This window comes from Lynx rufus, unplaced genomic scaffold, assembly GCF_022079265.1.
Source record: "Lynx rufus isolate CCGP_SWC_20201006 ecotype Redwood Valley unplaced genomic scaffold, mLynRuf1.p SCAF_11, whole genome shotgun sequence".
NCBI lineage: Eukaryota > Metazoa > Chordata > Mammalia > Carnivora > Felidae > Lynx > Lynx rufus.
The window spans coordinates 33855458-33872623 of record NW_025814825.1 but is presented as its reverse complement, the minus strand read 5'-3'; the positions used below and the strand labels follow the sequence as shown (position 1 = coordinate 33872623).

Here is a 17166-nt window from a genome sequence, read left to right as displayed (position 1 = left end):
GAAAAGTAACAGGTTGAATTCATGTGAATAATACAGGGCCACATGTGGTTATAGGAAAACGATGTCCCTATTAGAGAGTAACTGATAGCTTAGGAAATATTAGAAATTGAAATTACCATAAAATTGAAGCCTTGAAAAAATTTAAAAACACTAATGCTTATTTTATAGCACCCTTTTGCAATCTATAGCATTCTTACTTGCTTTACAATGGTTCAGCCATCTTATAAAGACATATAAATTAAAACTATGAGATTATCTTTCCTTACCTAACAGATTGGCTAAAATTTTAGTTTGTCAACACATTCTATTGGCAAAGCAGTGAGCAAACAGTACACTACGGGTGAATATATAAGTGGTATTAATACCTACAGAGAGGAATTTGGCAATATCTAGCAAAAATATACATCCAATTCACCCTTTGACTCAGCATTCCTTTCTCAGTTCATCTTTCCATAAATATTCCAAACTAATAAATGAAGAAATAAAGAATTGCAGTATCATTCTTCTGTATCACCTAAAAAAATAATAGATCTAGAGGCAATGAATGAAAAAATTACCAATCTTTGCTAAAACCAGTAGGTAGAAGCTGACAGGGAACCTAATCAGATGCATCAGGTTGATAATACCTGTATGCACCGATTATAGTTTTACCATAAAAAGGACTACACGTTTTTTTTCAGATTTATTGAGATATTTTTGGCATACAACAAACTCAAGGCATACAATGTGATGATTTGATATACATATATATTAAAAAAAATTTTAATGTTTATTTTTTGAGAGATAGTCAGAGACAGAGTGTGAGTGGGGAGGGGCAGAAAGAGACACACAGAATCCAAAGCAGACTCCAGGTTCTGAGCTGTCAGCATGGTGCCCAATGCGAGGCTCAAACCCATGGACTGTGAGATCATGGCCTGAGCCGAAGTCAGACACTTAACCAACTGAGCCACCCAGGTGCCCCTGATATACATATATATTACCAAAATAAGGTTAATACCTCAATACTTTTTTTTTTTTTTATTTTTGAGAGAAAGAGAGACAGAGTGAGGGGGAGGGGCAGAGAGAGAGTGAGGGAGACAAAGAATCCGAAGCAGCCTCCAGGCTCTAAGTTGTCAGCACAGAACCCAATGGGGGGCTTGAACCCACCAACCGTGAGATCATGACCTGAGCCGAAGTCAGATGCTCAACCGACTGAGCCACCCGGGCGCTGCTCAGTCCTCTTAATTACCATTTTTGTGTTGGTAACATTAAGATCCACTCTCCTAACTGTAGTTAATCATAGTCACCGTACTGTGTATTAGATCCCTGGAACCTACTCATCTACTAGATGAAATTTTGTACCCTTTGGCCAACATCTCCAAATATCCCTTATCCTTAGGCAATCACCATTCTACTATTTCTATGAATTTGGCTATTTTAAATTCTACAGGTAAGTGACAACATACAGTACTTGTCTTTGTAACATTTCATTTAGCATAATGCCTTAAAGATTTATCCATGCTGCTGCAAAAGGCAGGATCTCCTTTTTTAAACAGCTGAATATTTCATTGTATGTATGTGTGTGTATATATCTGACTTTAAAAAAATTCTTTCATCTCGTGATAGACACTTAGGTTGTTTCCAAGTCTTGGCTACTATGAACAAAGTTGTGGTGAACATGGGGGTGCAGGTATCTCTTTGAGACCCTGATTTCATTTCCTTCAGATATCTGTAGGGTTGTTGGATCAATGGTAGTTCCATTTTTGATTTTTTGAGGACTCCACATTGTTTTCCACAGTGGCCACACCAATTTACATTCCCACCAACAGTGCAATGCATAGGAGTTCTCTTTTCTCCATAGCATTTTTTTTTTTTTTTTTTTTTTGATAATAGCCATTTTAACAGGTGGGAGCTAACATCTCATTGTGGTTCTGATTTACATTTCCCTGATGATCAGAGATGCTGAACATCTTTTCATGCATTGGTTGTATGTCATCTTTGGAAAAGTCTGTTCAAGTCTTTTGCGCATTTTAAAATCAGATTGTTATTTTGCTATTGAATTGTATGGGTTCCTTATATACTTTGGATATTAACCCCATATCAGATAGATGATTTACAAATATTTTCTCCTATTCCATAGGCAATTGCCTTTTCATTTTGCTGATTGTTTCTTTTGGAGTGCAGAATCTTTTCAGTTTGATACAGTCCCACTTGTTTATTTTTGCTTTTGTTACTTGCACTTTTGGGAGCATATCCAAAAATCATTACTAAGACCAATGTCAAGGAAGCTTCCCCCTAGGTTTTCTTCCAGAAGTTTTATAGTTTCACACTAAAGCCTTTACTTAAATACATTTTAAATTAATTTTTATGGTGGTATTAGTAAGATGGGGTCTAATTTCATTCTTTTGCATGTGAATATCAAGTTTTCCCAACACCATTTATTAAAGAGACTATTCTTTCTCCATTGAGTATTCTTGGCTCCTTTGTCAAATATTACTTGAACATCGTTTACTTCTGGGGTCTCAATTCTGTTCCAAGAGGCCTATGTGTCTCTCTCTATGACAGTACCATATTGTTTTGATTACCACAGCTTCATAATAAAGTTTGAAATCAGGAAATGTGGCGCTTCCTTCTTTGTTCTACTCAGGATTGCTTTGGGCATTTGGGGTCTTTTGTGGTTCCATACAAATTTCAAGATTATTTTTTCTACTTCTGCAAAAAAGGCGACTGGGATTTTGGCAGGGTTCTCTACTGAAATAATCATAATCATGATTTTTATCTTTCATTCTATTAATGTGGTGATTCGCACTGATTTACAGATGCTGAACCATCTCAAGGATAAATCCCATTGGGCCATGGTGTTTGATCCTTTTAATGTGCTGTTGAATTTGGTTTGCTAGCATTTTGTTGAGAATTTCTGCATCTATATTCAGCAGAATACTGGCTTGTGGTTTTCCTTTCTTGTAAGCCTTATATGGCTTTGATATCAGGGCTCATAAAATGAATTTGGGAATTTCTCTCCTTTTCAATTTTTGGAACAGTTCAAGAAGGACTGGCATTGATTCTTCCTTACGTGTTTGGTAGAATTCACCAGTGAAACAATTTGGCCCTGGGTTTTTTTGTTGGGAGGTTTATAATCTCCTTGCTGTTGACCTGTTCACATTTTCTATTTCTTCATGATTTGGTCTGTTAGATGGTATGTTTCTAGGAATTTAACCTTTACTTCTAGGTTATCCAATTTGTTGGCTACAATTGTTCATAGAAGTCTGTCAGGATTCTTTGTATTCCTGACATGTCAGTTGTAATATGTCCTTTTTGAAAGACAACTACACATTATATGCCTCAGGTTGTGATGTAGTAAGAAGTACACAGGACTATGAAATATTCTTGCAAAAAAAAATCGTATTTAACTTCACCGATGAGATCTAACCACCATTATAAGAAATGTAAGGGATACAGCAACATATTACCCAAGTATTCTTGGGCCATAATAATAAAATCCATAAAATGGGAAATTCTATGATGATAAATTATTTTTTTATTTAATGAAAAAATTACAAGGGAAAAGCTAAAATACTGGGGTTTACAAGTCACACTAGGCCTTAGGTCCATACAAAGCTGGAGAGCTGACTCTAAGGGTTATATGAACCATGAGTGAAAGGGTAAGCCAGAAAAATCCACATGACAACAAAGTGAGCCAACAAAGAAAACTATCTTATCTTCAAGAAGAAAAGTAGGGGTGCCCGGGTGGCTCGGTCAGTTGAGCGTCTGACTCTTGGTTTCAGCTCAGGTCATGATCTCCTGGTTCGTGGGTTTGAGTCCCGCATCAGGCTCTGTGCTGACTGTATGGAGCCTGCTTGGGACTCTGTCTCTCTCTCTGCCCTTCTCCAGCTTGCTCACTCTCTCAAAAATAAATACATTAAAAATTTTTTTTGAAAAAAAAGTATGATGAGGACAGTTTCTTCTAAAAATCTGTAACCATAGTCAACTGGCATGCAGATTTCAGGTTAGAAATCTGTCTGTGCTAAGGGAGAAATCCCAAATGCAAATCCTTTCTGGAGTTCTTTCACCTTCAGGATATCCAGTCCACAAATATGAACACAAATGTGCACCTAATTCCCACACTCAAGAGAAATGAAGCATCATGAACAAGAGCCAGAAGAAAACAACAGTTTAGGTTACCAAAGACTTTAGATAATGGAATTATCAACCCAAACATAAAAAACTAGGGGCGCCTGGGTGTCTCAGTCGGTTAAGCGGCCGACTTCGGCTCAGGTCATGATCTCACGGTCCATGGGTTCGAGCCCGCGTCGGGCTCTGTGCTGACAGCTCAGAGCCTGGAGCCTGTTTCAGATTCTGTGTCTCCCTCTCTCTGACCCTCCCCCGTTCATGCTCTGTCTCTCTCTGTCTCAAAAATAAATAAAGGTAAAAAAAAAAAAAAACATAAAAAACTATAAAATAAAATACAAAGTAACTTATAAATGAACAAAAAACATGAGACTATAAACAATCACCAGGTGCATTTAAAAAAAAACTAGAATTTACAGAAAACAAAACCCCTTGCAGATTATGAAGAGAGAATTTAAGAACTGGGTAACAGTTAAGAAGAAATTATAATGCTGCAGCACAGAGACCAAAAGACGAAAATCCATAAAAGAAAATAGAAACGTCTAACAGAACTCTAATCAGAGTTCTAGAAGAATGGGCGGGAAAAAAGCACAGGGGTGTCTGGATGGCTTCGTCAATTAAACTTCCAACTTTGGCTCGGTCATGAGCTCATGGTTTGTGGGTTCTAACCCCACACTGGACTCTGTGCTAACAGCTCAGAGCCTGGAGCCTGCTTCAGATTCTGTGTCTCCCTCCCTCTCTCTCTCTGTCCCTCCCCTGTTCATACTCTCTCTCAAAAATAAATAAAACATTAAAAAAAAAATTAAAAAAAAGAGGGGCACCTGGGTGGCTCAGTCCATTAAGCATCTGACTTCTGCTCAGGTCATGATCTTGTGGTTTGAGTTTGAGCCATGTGTTGGGCTCTGTGCTGACAGCTCAAAGCCTGGAGCCTGCTTCAGATTCTGGGTCTCCTCTTCTCTCTGTCCCTCCCCTGCTCATACTCTGTCTCTCTCTCAAAAAATGAATAAACATTTAAAAAAATTAAAAAAAAAGAAAAAAGCATAAAACCTAAAATTTAGTATGGGGGGGCACCTGGGTGGCTCAGTCAGTTAAGGGTCAAACTCTTGGTTTTGGCTCAGGTCATGATCTCATGGTCTGTGAGTTCAAATGCTGCATCAGGCTCTGTGCTGTCAGCAAGGAGGCTGCTTGGCATCCTCGTTCTTTCCCTCTCTCTCTGCCCCTCCCCTGCTTGCTCTCTCAAAATAAATAAACTTAAAAAAAATTGCTACAGGGGAAAATACAGTATCAGAGGGAAAAACACTTCAATCGGGAAGATGGCCAAGAAAAGGGAGAAGGGAAAAGTAGAACAAATGGAACACACAAAATGTGACAGTAAAAACCCAACTCTATCAGTATCACAAGAAGTGTAAAAACACAGAACTGAAAATAAAAGGATAAGGAAAGATAAACAGGCAAATACAACATCATCAAAAAAAAAAAAGCTGATATATAGGAGGAAAAGAGTAACTTTACAGTGGAAAAACCTGACAAACACCATCTTAGCCAGATGACCAAGGTCAGTATCACCAGTGATAAGTAACGTTGATGGTATTTGTCTTTGCTATGATATGATGAAAATGGCACATCCCCTCTGTGGTCTTGTTCCCTATAACGCATAACCTCAACAGACAATGGGAAAAACATCAAACAGATCTGAATTGGGGGACATTCTACAAAACATCTGACCATTACTTCTCAAATGTGTCAAGGTCACCAAAAACAAGGAAAAGTCTGAGAAACTGTTACAACCAAGAGAAGCCTACGGAGTCATGACTAAATGTAATGTGGTATCCTGGAACAGAATGAAGATATTAGGTAAAATTAAGGAAATTTGAATAAAATATGGACTTTAAATTAATAACAATGTAGCAATATTGGTTAATTATAATGAATTTACCACAATAAGATGTTAATAATAGAGGAAACTGGATGTGGGATGTATGGGAACTCTGCTATTTTTATAATTTTTCTATAAATCAGAAACTGTCCTAAAAGTTGATTTAAAAAAAAGATGGTGTAGCTATGTCTATTCTATATTATCATGTCTATATTATACACAAGTGTAAGACAAAAAAAAGCATTATTGTAGATAAAATAGTCATTACTTAATGATAAAGTGTTGAACTCACAAGGATATTTTATTTCTAAACCTGAGGAGTAGGTGAACAAGTGATGGTTTATTAGTCTTTATTTCTCATATGTAGTTATGATACAATCTTTTTCAACAAAATATTTTATAATAAAAGAGAAAAAAATACCTGAGTGAACAGTCTGCTGAGCTTTGATCAATGTTAAGGCAGCAGATATAATTAGTTCTGTATATTGATAGCAGCATGCTGGCAAAGGCAATGGAAAAGCAGGCACGCCAATACACTGTTGGGAAGATTAAATAGGTATAATCTCTACAAAAGCCAATTTGGTGATATCTATTAATGTTATAAATGCATGTACTCTTTGACCCAGCAATTCTACTCTAGTCATTTATTTTAGATATATTTGCATGTGTGCATAAAATTATTTCACAGTTGTTTATGACAGCACTGTTTGTAGTAGTAAAAGATTAGCAACAGCCTTTATGCCCATCAACGGGAGACTGTTTATATAAATAATCACACATCTACAATGGAATATTATATAACTGTAAAGAAAGAAAAAGCTCTTTATACACTAATATAAAGTGGCATCTTCCATATATTGCTAAGAAAAAAAATACAGAACATAATGTATAGCGTATTTGTCTAGAATATTTTGACATATAATCTAATTGTGCTTAATACTGTGTTTGCCTCTTCATATTTATTCATCTTTCTCCACCCTGCTTTGCGCACAATTCGCCAAACTGCATCTTCCAGGCAACCTTGCCCTCTAGCTTCTGATGTGTCTGAACAGTAAGTGGAATGGCGAGAAAATCAGAGGGTGGTAAAAGTGCTTCCCTCACTCTAGGCAGTTTGTATTTCTTTCTCTAAGACCATAGATCCTGTTAAACAGCTTCTGCTAAAGCTCTTGTCAAGTTCTGTTAATAGCTTCCCTTCCCTGCACTTTCAGGCCTAGGAGTGGAAATAGTTTCACACAGTTGCTGATCCTTGGGTATTTTCCTATCTCTTGTTTATTCTTTTAACTCTATCCTAATATTTATAGCTTTTCAAGGGTGGGGTGAGGTGAGGGAGAGAGAAGAAGGAAAAAAAGAGAAACACTGAAACTTCTAACAATGGTTGCCTCTGAGTAAGAAATTTACCAGCATTTTGGCTGGTGAACGTGGTAAAAAGACTTTCATTGCACACCCTACTCTTTTGAATTTGGTCCATGAGAATGTATTATCTAGAGGGAAAATTTATAAAGTAAACTGAAACATTTAAAAGAGACAAAAGAAAATACTAAGAGATACTCTTGTTGGGGCATCTTTTCTTTCACACATTTGCTATCTTTTGCCGTGTCCAGCAGGGTAAATGTGGACACAAAGAAAAAAGAGAATAGATCTTTTGGTGCAAGCATCTAGCCATCATTTTGCTTCTTGGTCATGTTTCTCCTTCAATTCTAATAGCATCAAATCACTGAAAATAATAAAAATAATTTATTAGCAGTATCTCAAGTAAATTGAAATTCACACCATCCCTATTCCTTCTTACAGTACCTGAAACTACTTCTTATTCATATGTGACCTGGTAGCTGACTCACTGAGTGACAGTAACAAGAAATTCAGCAGTTTAAAATCTTGGCTCCTTCACTTACTTGCTAGAAGCCCACGGGATTCTATTAAATAAATTTGCTGAATTTGTTCTTACCTAACTGTGCAGAGCTTTTCAGAAGTTTAAATAAAAGAGCATAGGCAAAGTGACAACAAAGTGTCTGGCAAATAGTAGGAGCCTGTTAGCAAATGACAGCTATTGATATCACTATTATTATTATTGTTAATAAAGTAACATTACAAAATAAATTTTATTTGGTAGGTTCTCTAGGAAAGGTTTCTCCCAGGAGTCATCCTTCATCATCCGTAGTGAATATCTTTCCCTAAGTTTTACACTTCACTTAATATTTGCTAACTACTTTTTGAGGGTGACTGTTATCTTCAACTCTATACAGAAGTTTGAATTAATGTTTACTTCAGAGTAACAATAAAGAAGAACAAAACTAATAAAAATTTAACTTGAGGAATCTAAGGGGGTGCCTGTCTGGCTCAGTTGGTAGAACATAATCTCAGGGTCCTGACTTCAAGCCCCATGTTGGGCATGGAGCCTTAGGGGGGAAAAAAAAAAAAGTAATCTAAGTATATACCAATAATATATTAAGACATAAAATAGCAAAGGTGGCAACACTAACATCAGTTAAAATCAACTTTAAGACAAAAATTATTAGAAACAAAAAAGGAAATTTTATAATGGTAAAAGGGACAATCCATCAGTAAGACAGCACAATTTGGAACATATATACATCTAACAATAAAGCCTAAAATAAATAAAGCAAAACGGACAGAGCTGGAGAAACAGACAATTCAACAATAGTCGGAGACTTCAATATCCCACTTTCTTTTAAAAGAAAAAAAAAATTTTTTTTTAATCTTCATTTTTGAGAGACAGAGTGTGAGTGGGGGAGGGGCACAGAGAGAGGGAGACACAGAATCAGAAGCAGGTTCCAGGCTCTGAACTGTCAGCACAGAGCCCGACGCGGGGCTCGAACTTATGAACTGTGAGATCATGACCTGAGCTGAAGTCAGACGCCCAACCGACTGAGCCACCCAGGAGCCCCAATATCCCACTTTCAATGAAGGATAGGTAAAAGATCAACAAGGAAATAGAGAATATTTGAAAATACTATGAACCAAACGAGATATTTACAGAACGCTATACCTAATAACAGAATACTCATTCTTTTCAAGTGTACATGGAACATTTGCCAGAATAAATCATGTCAGGGCATAAAACAAACAATGTATTTAAAAGGACAGAAATCAAAGTATGGTTTTGTATCAAAATAGAATAAAATTAGAAGTCAATAGCAGAAGGACACTGGCAAGTTTACAGGTATGTGAAACTTAAAACAACACACTCCTAAATAATCAGTGAGTCAAAGAAGAAAGCTAAGCAGTCCTTAGACGGAAACTTATAGCTGTAAATGACCACATTAAAAAAGAAGAAAGATCAAGAGAACGGGAAGACAAGCTACAGACGGAGAAAAAATATTTGAAGACATAACTTGATAAAGGACTTTTGTCCACAATATACAAACACTTAAAAATCAATAGAACAAAAGAATCTGATTTTAAAAAGATCAAAATATTTAACAGACACTTCACCAAAGATATAAGATTGTAAATAAGTACATGAATAGATGTTCTATGTATCATTAGGGAATTGTAAATTGAAACAATGAGATACCACTAAACATCTATTAGTATGGCTAACATCCTAAACATTGACAACACCAAATGCTGACAAGGATACAGAGCAACAGGAACTCACTGCTGGTAAAAAATGCAAAATTTCAGCCACTCTGAAAGGCAGTTTGGGTTTCCTACAAAACTAAGCATATTCCTACCACATGATCCAGCAAACATGCTCCTTGGTATTTACCTAAATCAACTGAAAACCTGTGTCCACACAAAAACCTGTACATAGATGTCAACTGTTATTTATTTTTGAGAGACAGAGCACGGGTGGGAAGGGCAGAGAGAGGAAGACAGAGAATCCAAAGCAGGCTCTGGGCTGTCAGCACAAAGCCTGATACAGGGCTTGAACCCACAACCATGAGATCATAACCTCAGCCGAAGTCAGATGCTTAACCGACTGAGCCACCCACGTGCCCCTACTGTAGCTTTATTTTTAAATGCAAAACCTGGAAGAAAGCAAGATGTCCTTCAGTAGATGAATGGATAAATAAACTGTGTACATCCAGACAATGGAATATAATTCAGTGCTAAAAAGAAATGAACTATCATGCCATGAAAGACACGGAGACATTTTATATGTATTACTAAGTGAAAGAAGCCAATCTAAAAACGCTAATCTAAATGCATCCCGTATGATTACATTTATATGGCATTCTGAAAAAGGTAAAAATATGGAGGTAGTACAAAGATCTGTGGTTCCCAGCGGATAGGAAGGAGGGAGAGATGAATATGTGGAGCACAGGGGATTTTCAGGGGAATAAAAATATTATGTATTATACTATGATGTTGGATATATGTCATTATACATTTGGAAGAATATACAACCATCAAGCAAATCCTAATGTAAACTATGGACTTTGGGTGATAATAAAGTGTCAATAATATAATGAAGTATCACCAACTGTGACAGATGTATCACTTTGGTGAAGGATGTTGATAATGGAGAAGGCTATGCATACGAAGAGGCAAGGAATATAAGGCTATCTCTGTACCTTCCTCTCAATTTTGCTGTGAACTTAAAACTGCTCTAAAAAATTAAGTCTACTAAAAAACCAAAAACTTAAACCAATAACCTAACTTACTTTAAGAAACTAGAAGAGAGGAGCACCTGGGTGGCTCAGTTGGTTAAGCATTCGACTTTGGCTCAGGTCATGATCTCATGGTTCCTAAGTTGGAGCCCTATGTCAGGCTTTGTGCTGAAAACTCAGAGCGTGGAGCCTGCTTCAGATTCTGTGTCTCCCTCTCTCTCTCTCTCTCTCTCTCTCTCTCTCTCTCTGCCTCTCCCCAGCTCACACTTTGTCTCTCAAAAATAAATAAACGCTGGAAAAAAAATTTAAGAAACTAGGAAAGAAAAGCTAACTAAACCCAAACCAAACAGAAATAATAAAGACTAGTGTGGAAACACATGAAATAGAAAATGGAAAAATGGAGAAAAATCAATGAAGCCAAAATTTGGGTCTTTAAAAAGATCAACAAAACTGACAAACCTTTCACTAGACTGACCAAGAAAGAAGAAAAAGATTCAAATTACTAAAATCATGAACGAAAGAGGGGACATTGATATTAACCTTACAAAAATAAAAAGGATTATAAAAGAATACTACAATCATATGCCAACAGATGAGATAATCTAGATGAAATAAATTCCCAGAAAGACACAAACTACTGAAACCGACTCGATAAAAAAACAACACTTTGTAACAAGTGAAAAGATTGAACTAGTAATCCAAAAACTTCCTATAAAGAAAAGCCCAGGACTATATATGGCTTCACTGCCACCAAACATTTGAATTAATGACCAATCATTCACAAACTCTTCCCAAAAAAAGTAAGAGGAGGGATCACATCCCAACTCATTCTATGAGACCTGGATTATCCCAAAACCAAAACCAGTGAAAGCAATCACAAGAAAACCACAAATATCCATTACGAATACAGACAGAAAAATCCTTAACAAAATACTAGCAAACAAAATTCAGCAATATCTAAAATGTATTAGGGGTGCCTGGGTAGCTCAAGCAGTTAAGCATCCAACTCTTGATTTTTGCTCAGGTCATGATCTCACAGTTTGTGAGATTGAGTCTCATGTCAGAGTCTGCTTGGGATTTTCTCTTTCCCTCTCTGTCTGTCCCTCCTCCACTTGCTTTCTCTTTCTCTCAAAATAAACTAAAAATAAATAAGGAAATAAAATGTATTAAACACCACGATCAAGAGGAATTTGGGAATTTGTCCATGAATGAAAAGTTGGTTTAACATATGAAAATCAATCACTGTATTATACCATAATAATAAAGGAAAAAGAACACACACTCATCTCAACAGACTCAGAAAAAGTATTTACCCTTGCATGGTAAAACCATTCCACAAATAAGGAAAAGAAGAAACATTCTCAATTTGATGAAAGCCAGATGAAAAGCTCAGAGATAACATACATAAGAGCAAAAGACTGTTTTTCTCCTAAGATTAAAAACAAGACAAGGATGTCTGTCCTAAACGAAGTACTGGAGGTTGCAGCCAGAGCAATTAGGCAAGAGAATAAAACAAAAGCAAACAGACTGTAAAAGAAGAAGTACAACTCTTTCTATTCACAGATGACATGATCCTGTATAAAGAAAATGCAAAGCAATCCACTTAAAAACGATCAGAACCATTAAATGAGTTCAGCATAGTTTTACGACATGAGATTAAAATACAAAAATCTATTTTGATACATCTGAATAACCAATCTGAAAATAAAATAATTCAATATATATAATATAGCATCAGAAAGAGTGAAATACTTAGGAATAAATTTTATAAAACAAAAGACCTGCACATTGAAAACTATAAAAATGTTGTTGAAAGAAAGAAAAAGAATCTAATGTGAAAGTCTCTGGTACTCTCCTTGGAATCAACAACTCTGCCCTTTGAACTCTTCTGTTTGGCTAAACAAGAATACTACCTGGTCTTAAACTTCATGGATATGCTTTAATAAAAGACAAACCTTTTTTCAGCTGGTATTCCCTTCATGTTTTAAAGTAATGTTTCTTAAATTTAACATGTACATAACTTATCTGATGTCATAAAAATGCAGATTTTGATTCAAACTGGGGATGGGTGGGAGGAGGGGCCGAGGTTCTTCATTCCTAACAGCTCTCAGATGATTCCAATATTGCTGGTTCTCAGACCACACTTCTAGCAGTTTTTAAGTAATAGCATACATGCAACCGGCCTAACTCACTAGGAGAAAGAAACCATAAGATGGGTGGCAAATCGTGAGAGGAATGAGTCTGATGGATCTTTTAAGGTTTTCATAACCAAACACAATATATTCCCTATCAGTAATTAACACACACTTGCCACCACCCCTCCATTGTGGGCACCACTGATGCAGCTAGCCAGCTAGACTGACGCTAAATCCATATAAAACTTATAAAACCTGTTATACAAAGATCATCCCACAGAACTTTAACCGTCACCTCTTCCTCTGCATTTTTTCTCTAGTATTCCTTTGTCTAGTCAGTGTCTCTCACGTGTTATTTGGAGACCAGTGGTATAGTCCCAGGCGATTACTCTATCAACTGGTCTACAGACAATTTGATGAAAAAGTAAAAATTTTGATCACCAAACATTTCCCAAATTTGAAAAGATAAGGACTTTAAAGAAAATTCTTTTAAGTCTTTAACTGTTATGTTTCCAGGGTCACACATACTCTACAAGGATACTTAAGAGGAGACTGTTTTGGCTAACAAAGCTTCACATCATGAGAACTGTTCACATTGGTTAAACATGTATTTTGTTATTATTATGTGTTAAATCTCAAATTTAAGAAAAAGAATCAATGCCTCAAAGGTTCACTGAAGAGCAAAAGTGATAAAAATACATTTAACTCAGAATGTCATAAATGATAAATGATATACTATCAGAGTTTAAATAATGTGATCTTGGAATGGACTGTGGCCAGTGAATTAGAATTAGTTTGCACAGAAGACCTCCTTGTTCCCATTGTACTGTAACACATTATTAAACAGGGACTGAAACATTATAAAACAGGGACGAGAAGCCACTGAAGCATTCACAGAATTTTCAACCACTCCAGCCTGCGATCAAAGCCTGCATTATGAATTTTGTCACTGAAAACAAAGATAAAAACTGTAGTCAAAGGAACTTCCAACTTAACTTTAACAAAAACAGGCATAAATGGTTAGTGAAACATTAATCACGAATATGCTAAAAGAAAACAATCTGCTGGCAAAATTCTATCATCAGATGACACTACTGGACATTTATGTTTGGTACACAGTAAGGAAGAACAATTACTATTACAGATGTATATTCTTAAATATTTTGTTTTATGGCTGGAAGAAACCACTAGTGTTCAGAATATGAATCAACTCATGGCATATACACCATGTAAATCAAGAAATATATGCAACTTTTAACTGATTATCAGTGAAAACATGAAACAGAAGGGATTTTCTTTTAACCAACAATTATTTTTGAACCTTGACTTGAAAAGGTATACTGGGATCAGTACAGCCAAGCAAGAGGACTAGCCATGTGTGTAACAAGAGTATGGCACTGAAAGCCAATTCACACATGGCTTCATTTATTGACAACAGCTGGCATTTGCCAGTAAGCCGCCTATTCTTGAGTTAGTGTTAAAAACTGCATGGCTAAATGGGTAAGGGGCACTAAGGAATCTACTCCTGAAATCACTGATGCACTATATGCTAACTAATTTGGATGTAAATTAAAAAAAAAGTTACAAAAAAAAATTGCATGGCAAACTATGAATATAATTCAAACTGCAGCCCTTGAGCAGGTATCTTCAGCATGTTATCTCGTCAAGAGAAAAGAATGCTAATAAAAACTATTCAAATGAAGTATACAAACTTTTTTTCACGAAAATGATAGTCAGTAAATAATTTCTCCGATTATCTGTGGTTTACTCAAGTGGCAGATCTCCATGGCCAACAGTAGAGTGAATAGTGTCAACTTGTCATTTGAGGGCAAAATTCTTAAGGTATATAAAGAGCAAATCATGATACAAATGCCTCAACCAAAAGAAGTCTGACCTTTCCAACATCTAGCCATTTTCTCTCCTTGTGGCAGAAAAAAATCAATGTCTTAGTGTTAGGTATACCTAACAATCATATTCAATCATCACACTAGACCTAAAAACTTTTTAGAAATGAATACAAGCAAAAGGAGAGATCTACCAGTGCCACCTTCCAAATATTCAGTGTCACTGCTGAGTGCCACTCATTTGTCAACTCAGTGCCTCACCTAACACTGTATGTAGTTTTCGATGAGAATTCCTGTAATAATTTTTGTATCCATCCAAATATAAATATCTAAAACACCTAACAGAATCATCCTATACTTCCTATTCCCAAAAACCTATAGTTGAAAAGTGAGATTAGTAGAATTAAAGAGTTGGAAAAAAAAGTTAAATATGAAAGCTTAACTTTGATTTTAGTGAGCTAGGTATCAGTATGGTGAAAGAATACAGCAGTAATTAATTGCTTTTCCTGATGTTTAAATTACTTTAGAATACTGCTTTAATATTATTAGTTGACTCTTAACACAGGTTTGACCTGCATGGCTCCACTTCTAAGTGGATTTTTGGGGATAAATTCAGTGTACAGTACGATAAATGTATTTTCTATCATAATTTTCTTAACATTTGCTTTTCTCCAGCTTACTTTATTGTAAGAATACAGTATATAATACATATAACATATAAAATATATGTGAATTGGCTGTTTATGCTAGCAGCAAGGCTATGAGTAGATAAATTTTAGGGGAATCAAAAGCTGTAGGTGAATTTTTGACTGCACAGTGTTAGTACCCCTAATGACTGTGTTCAAGAGTCAACTGTATAATGGAGATGTGTGACTTACTCTTTTGTCTTTATTTAAAATCCATGGTATATTTTTTTATTTTTTTAAAAAAATTTTTTTTTTCAACGTTTATTTATTTTTGGGACAGAGAGAGACAGAGCATGAACGGGGAAGGGGCAGAGAGAGAGGGAGACACAGAATCGGAAACAGGCTCCAGGCTCTGAGCCATCAGCCCAGAGCCTGACGCGGGGCTCGAACTCACGGACCGCGAGATCGTGACCTGGCTGAAGTCGGACGTTTAACCGACTGCGCCACCCAGGCACCCCAAAATCCATGGTATATTTGAAGACCCATCATGTGGTCCACAAATTCTAAATGTTTGAGAAACACTACTTTCTCTACTACTTTCCATTTATAAGAAGCTATTATTTCTTCCTATGAATTATGCTAGGGAAATTTTGTTTACCCTTATTATTAAACTTCTCACATTAGAAAAGCACTTCATTATCTGCATTTACATTGCCTATTTTTATTTTTTTTTAAAAGAGGGTCTTGGGGCGCCTGGGTGGCTCAGTCGGTTAAGCGTCTAACTTCGGCTCAGGTCATGATTTCACAGTCCGTGAGTTCGAGCCCCGAGTTGGGCTCTGTGCTGACAGCTCAGAGCCTGGAGCCTGTTTCAGATTCTGTGTCTCCCTCTCTCTCTGGCCCTCCCCCGTTCATGCTCTGTCTCTCTCTGTCTCAAAAATAAATAAACATCGGGGCGCCTGGGTGGCGCAGTCGGTTAAGCGTCCGACTTCAGCCAGGTCACGATCTCGCGGTCCGTGAGTTCGAGCCCCGCGTCAGGCTCTGGGCTGATGGCTCAGAGCCTGGAGCCTGTTTCCGATTCTGTGTCTCCCTCTCTCTCTGCCCCTCCCCCGTTCATGCTCTGTCTCTCTCTGTCCCAAAAATAAATAAACATTGAAAAAAAAAATTTAAAAAAAAAAATAAATAAACATTAAAAAAAAATTTAAAAAAAAAATAAAAGAGGTAAGTCTTACTTCAGTATGTATAGCCCTAGGAAAAACAAATCTAATAATTATTTCAATTTCTCCTTGAACCCTACTCCCCTTGAAAGTCATTCTTTCCATCTGACCTTCCCAGAACCTGAACTGCCTTCATATACCTATTATAGCCAAGGTGATATTAAAAATGTTTAATAACTGGTATAACCTAAACACCAGAGACACCATAATCACGTGGCTGTAATGGAATGTGGTAACTAAATATCAGCCTTACTTACAGCTTCCTTTAAATCATCTGCTCTACTTTTTTCAATGCTAGCCCCATTCTAAAAGATTTCTGGTTATTACTTCCCTGCCCAAGTTGCAGAAAGAAGAAAGTAGTTTTCATGAAGGATAACCACATAAATTGGAATCCAAAAATGAGATTAACACTGTCTATTAAGTCTTTAACTTCCCTTTTATTCCTTAATAGAAGAATTAAGGATAAGTATTAGAAAGAACACATTGTTGTTTTCTTTCTCATACATCAATGGTCTCCAAAGAATAAGGCTCTTCTGGTTAGCTCTTTATTATAGTTTTGTTATTTGATTTTATCCACAGAGTCAGATGTTCCAGTTTTTTATCCACTCAACCAAAATAAAAACATTTAATACACAGACAAATGGGTGGATTTGAGGATAAGGATAATGTAAACTATTAGCAAAACAAAAAAAATAACATTTAGAGAGGAGATAACAGAAAGGGAATAGAGAAATTTACAAAAAAGCAAAGAGATGGGTCACTTTTAAATAAACCTGAGATCATAGAGTTA

General features: G+C 36.3%; 1 protein-coding gene across 1 annotated transcript in view; it reads right to left on the bottom strand.

Moving 5' to 3' along the window:
- The window catches only part of MARCHF5 (membrane associated ring-CH-type finger 5), a 57602-nt gene that overhangs the window by 21184 nt on the left and 19252 nt on the right, over positions 1-17166 (bottom strand). The window lies entirely within an intron of this gene.